This window comes from Dendrobates tinctorius, unplaced genomic scaffold, assembly GCF_039654945.1.
Source record: "Dendrobates tinctorius isolate UK_male_01 unplaced genomic scaffold, ASM3965494v1 ptg000118l, whole genome shotgun sequence".
In the NCBI taxonomy this organism is placed as follows: Eukaryota; Metazoa; Chordata; class Amphibia; order Anura; family Dendrobatidae; genus Dendrobates; species Dendrobates tinctorius.
In genome coordinates, this window is record NW_027361786.1 from 887,558 (window position 1) to 893,616 (window position 6,059).

Genomic DNA, 6,059 nt, shown 5'->3' on the forward strand with positions numbered 1-6,059 from the left:
GTCTGAGTCCTGCTCCTCAAAAGCTAAGTTTTTCTGTACTGTTGTGAGTTCATTTTCCCCTTCATTACTGAGGCCCGAGGAGCTCCCTCTTCTGGTAAAGAAAGGTAGTGAGCCTGATTGTCAAACACCTGAGGCTGATGATTGTGACTGGCTGAGTGGAGTTACGCATTGGATATAATGCTGCCGACGCCCTTCTGCCCTGCGGGTGATTTCTCTGTGGGATCCTTGGAGACCAGTCTGAATTCCTGCTCCTCCAAAGCTAAGTTTGCTGCTCGGCCTTTTGCTTTTGTGCTTTGACTTTGTTTTTGCTTTGTTTTTCTGGATTTCTGCCATTCCCTGCTGGGTGTGCGGAATTCATTTAGCTCTGTCTTCTGAAAATACCTGAGTGCTGATTCAGTTTTTGAAGCCTAGCTGCTTCAGGGCCTTTTTCATATCAGCTGGTTGGCTTATGTCTTTGATAGGGTTTTGGCAGATTGCAGGCAGCAGCCTTCCTTTCCTTTCCTATCTAGGTAGTTTTGGGGCCCCGTCTTTGCTCAGTCTATCTTTCTGTCTGTGTTAGTATTTTCATCTTGCTTCACCGTCATTATATTTTGGGGGCTGCCTATTGCTTTGGGGTCTGCTCTGGGGCAGTTTAGATTTCCCCTTTCTTTCTTTAGGCCTATGTATTTCTCCGGCTGTGATCGAGGGGTCTAGGGCATCGTAGGAACCCCCCACGGCTACTGCTAGTTGTGTTGATAGGTTCAGGGGTCTGCAATCTGATAGTTGCCAACTTCTCTGGTTTTCTGGACTTAGCTTGTATTTCTGCTTTTGCCTCCTACGGTGACTCATTCATAACAGAATCACCCGCCATACCGCAGATTCTAGGGTACTCAATAGCAGGAAAGAATTGTAAAAAAAAAAAAAAAAAAAAAAAGGTGTGTATATTTTTTCCTCTATATCTCTGAGGCCGTAGGGGGAATTTTTTTTTTTTCTCTCAATGGAGATAAAGCAATTGTCTGATCGTGTAGAGCAGCTCGCTGCGGAAGTGCGGGGAATTTCCGCCGACCTTGCTCATTCACATGCTGCTGAACCAAAGATTCCTACACCTGATGTATTTTTTGGGGATCGGTCTAAATTTTTGAATTTCAAAAATAATTGTAAATTATTTTTTGCCTTGAAGCCTAACTCGTCAGGGAGCTCCGCGCAGCAGGTTAAAATTGTCATCTCTTTGCTGCGTGGCGATCCCCAGGATTGGGCGTTTTCTTTGAAACCAGATGATCCTATTCTGACTAATGTGAACGCATTCTTTCAAGCTTTGGGGTTGTTGTATGACGAACCTAATGCCATTGATCAGGCTGAAAAGACCCTGCTGGCATTGAGCCAGGGTCGTGATTCTGCAGAATTGTACTGTCAAAAATTCCGAAAGTGGGCAGTACTTACTACCTGGAATGATAATGCCTTGGCTGCTCTCTTTCGGAAGGGGTTGTCAGAAGCCGTAAAAGATACTATGGTGGGATTTCCTGTTCCCTCTGGTCTTGACGATTCTATGTCATTAGCCATTTAGGTTGATTGGCGTTTGCGGGATGCTTGTACATTATTTTGATCAAAATTATGTTTACTAAATACCCTTATTATTATTATTATTATTACCTTTATGCATTATTTGCAGTATATTTTTTACTTTTAGTTCAGGATATTTGTGTTTTTTGCTTTTTGTTTTCTCTGGTTAATGGTCATGTGTTAATATGCACTTACATTGTGCATACACATTAACTTACTTTTCTCAGTTCAGATTTGTTTTTTATTCATTTCATTGTGCATTCAGTGCATATATGGGTGTGACCGCCCTCTTTCTGAGCTGGGAAAGCCATCCAGTCTGGCCTAAGCTGTTACAAGTGGTTTAGCCGCTCGACCCTTATTCACATTCACGCCACTTGGCAAGTGATAAGGTTTTAAATACTAGAGTAGGGACTGTCCCACAAGGGTTGCCGTGACGTGGCGGGATGGCTTGTACATTATTTTGATCAAAATTATGTTTACTAAATACCCTTATTATTATTATTACCTTTATGCATTATTTGCAGTATATTTTTTACTTTTAGTTCAGGATATTTGTGTTTTTTGCTTTTTGTTTTCTCTAGTATTTTCATCTTGCTTCACCGTCATTATATGTTGGGGGCTGCCTATTGCTTTGGGGTCTGCTCTGGGGCAGTTTAGATTTCCCCTTTCTTTCTTTAGGCCTATGTATTTCTCCGGCTGTGATCGAGGGGTCTAGTGCATCGTAGCAATCCCCCACGGCTACTGCTAGTTGTGTTGATAGGTTCAGGGGTCTGCAATCTGATAGTTGCCAACTTCTCTGGTTTTCTGGACTTAGCTTGTATTTCTGCTTTTGCCTCCTACGGTGACTCATTCATAGCAGAGGATATATGAGGTAATAGGAGGAGTTATAGGGAGGATATATGGGGTAATAGGGGGAGATATAGAGAGGATATATGGAGTAATAGGAGGAGATATAGGGGGTAATAGGAGATATAGGGAGGATATATGGGGTAATAGGAGGAGATATAGGGAGGATATATGGAGTAATAGGAGGAGATATAGGGAGGATATATGGGGTAATAGGAGAAGATATAGGGAGGATATATGGAGTAATAGGATGAGATATAGGGAGGATATATGGAGTAATAAGAGGAGATATAGGGAGGATATATGGGGTAATAGGGGGAGATATACAGAGGATATATGGAGTAATAGGAGGAGATATAGGGAGGATATATGGAGTAATAAGAGGAGATATAGGGAGGATATATGGGGTAATAGGGGGAGATATACAGAGGATATATGGAGTAATAGGAGGAGATATAGGGAGGATATATGGAGTAATAGGAGGAGATATAGGGAGGATATATGGAGTAATAGGAGGAGATATAGGGAGGATATATGGAGTAATAGGAGGAGATATAGGGAGGATATATGGGGTAATAGGAGGAGATATAGGGAGGATATATGGAGTAATAGGAGGAGATATAGGGAGGATATATGGGGTAATAGGAGGAGATATAGGGAGGATATATGGAGTAATAGGAGGAGATATAGGGAGGATATATGGGGTAATAGGAGGAGATATAGGGAGATATATGGGGTAACAGGAGGAGATATAGGGAGGATATATGGAGTAGTAGTAGATATAGGGAGGATATATGGAGTAATAGGGGGAGGTATAGAGAGGAGATATGAAGTAATAGGGGGAGATATAGGGAGGATATATGGAGTAATAAGAGGAGATATAGGGAGGATATATGGAGTAATAGGAGATGTAGGGAGGATATATATGGAGTAATAGGAGATATAGGGAGGATATATGGAGTAATAGGAGGAGATATAGGGAGGATATAAGGAGTGATAGGAGATGTAGGGAGGATATATATGGAGTAATAGGAGGTATAGGGAGGATTTATGGAGTAATAGGAGGAGATATAGGGAGGATATACATGGAGTAATAGGAGGAGATATAGGGAGGATATATGGAGTAATAGAGGCAGATACAGGGAGGCTATATGGAGTAATAGGAGGAGATATAGGGAGGATATATGGAGTAATAGGAGGAGATATAAGGAGGATATATGGAGTAATAGGGGGAGATATAGGGGGATACAGTTGTGGCCAAAAGTATTGACAACCCTGCAATTCTGTCAGATAATACTCAGTTTCTTCCTGAAAATGATTGCAAACACAAATTCTTTGGTATTATTATCTTCATTTAATTTGTCTTAAATGAAAAAACACAAAAGAGAATGAAGCAAAAAGCAAAACATTGATCATTTCACACAAAACTCCAAAAATGGGCCAGACAAAAGTATTGGCACCCTCAGCCTAATACTTGGTTGCACAACCTTTAGCCAAAATAACTGCGACCAACTGCTTCCGATAACCATCAATGAGTTTCTTACAATGCTCTGCTGGAATTTTAGACCATTCTTCTTTGGCAAACTGCTCCAGGTCCCTGATATTTGAAGGGTGCCTTCTCCAAACTGACATTTTTAGATCTCTCCACAGGTGTTCTATGCGATTCAGGTCTGGACTCATTGCTGGCCACCTTAGAAGTCTCCAGTGCTTTCTCTCAAACCATTTTCTAGTGCTTTTTGAAGTGTGTTTTCGGTCATTGTCCTGCTGGAAGACCCATGACCTCTGAGGGAGACCCATCTTTCTCACACTGGGCCCTACATTATGCTGCAAAATTTGTTGGTAGTCTTCTGACTTCATAATGCCATGCACACGGTCAAGCAGTCCAGTGCCAGAGGCACTAGTGACGTTATAGTGATATTGCTAGCGATATCTCTGTGTGTGATACTTACCTACGACCAGCTCCCCCGCTGGTTATCGCTGATCGCGCGAGAACGTTCAGGACTGTTTCTCGTCGTCAGCTTCCTGCGGCGCTTCCTGTGGAGAGACGAGCGACGCGTGGAGCCGGGCGGGAGGACGCAGGATCGCCTGGTGTGACACGTAAGTAGCGACCCCCGTCCCCAGCGATGTCGCTGGTGAGATCTGCCTATGTGGCAGCTCACTAGCGACCACTTAGCGATGTACCAGCGATCCTGACCACGTCATATCGCTGGACGGGATCGCTGGTACATCACTAAGTGGGACAGTACCTTTAGCTTTGCATTTTCTGCAAACTTTATTAGCTTACCTTCAGTTCCCTTATCAAGATCATTTATAAAAATAACTCTGGGGACAGGACAGAGCCTTGTGCTACTCCACTCCTCTTCCAATTGGATGTACAACTATTTATTGCCACTTTTTGAGTACAATCACTGAGTTAGTTATGAATGCGCCTAATCTTAGCCTTGTCAGTCCCATACTTGGTCATTTTTTCAATAAGGATAGTATGAGATACTTTTTCAAATGCTTTGCTGAAGTTTAGATATATTGTATCTACCACATTTCCCTGATCCACCCAGTCAGTGATTCCATCATAGAAGGAAATTAGATTAATCTGGCATAACTTATTTGCTACAGACCCATGCTGGCTCTAGTAAATTACTATATTCTCATCCAAATACTTACATACATGTTTTTTAATAATTTGTTCAAAGTCTTTTCTGGTATAGAAGTAAGGCTCACTGGCCTGTAATTATTACTATTCATCTTTATAGCGCCATTTATTCCATGTGCACATATAGCGCTGGACAGCCCACCTGATCTAATAGAATGGGCATCATCAATAGGCTGTGAGCCATACACTGTGCATTACACGCATCTGTGTGATCGGCATCCTATGCAAGTCTCCATGAATTGGTAGGTTTGTGAGTGGCTGTTTTCACCTATGCTGCCCCCACCATTATCATGGGAGTCTTCTGCATCCTGTTAATGCAATGGTATCTGACATAGTGGTTGGTGAGTGTTAGGCATCGGGTTCCTGTAGCTGCACAGCGGGAATCCAGAGCCTTGCATCCTGCGGTCTCCCATTCTTCTCCAACCACTCAGGAGCCTCACAGGCGCTCTGCTCAGACCAGCTCTGTAGGACTGGTTGTTGCTGCCATCTCTGGGTCAGCAATAGCAGCGCAGGCTGCCCTGCAGCAAGCCACTCCAGTGGCCAAGTCCTCTCGTCACGCTACTGGGCATGCTCACGAGATGATCTCCCATTGGAGGTCGAGAGTCACGTGCTCAGGTCCTTCTCCTGATCTGATTGGTCCATCCCAGAGATCTGGAAGGTCCCGCACGGCTATAAAAGGTCCGCATGGCCGATCGGCCATGCGCTAGTTTAGGCTTTACTTGCTAGATGTGTGAATAGTGATGGATGTATGATTCTGGTGACTGACTCATTAAGATTCCCCTCCCCTTGATATTACGCATGTGGATAGGGAACTAGAGTAGCAGTCAGCGCCAGTCAGTGGCAAGCCATAGGTCACTGTGCACACCGCACCTCTACACTAGCGTCCGGTGGTGTCATGTCTCATGGCACTATCGTATAGCGGCTGTGGTTACCGCTGTGCTGCAGTCAGCAGCACTTACCGGCGTCCGTGGTAGCGACGCTGCACGCACGGTAGGTCTAGACGGACACCGACCTCTGCCTTGGG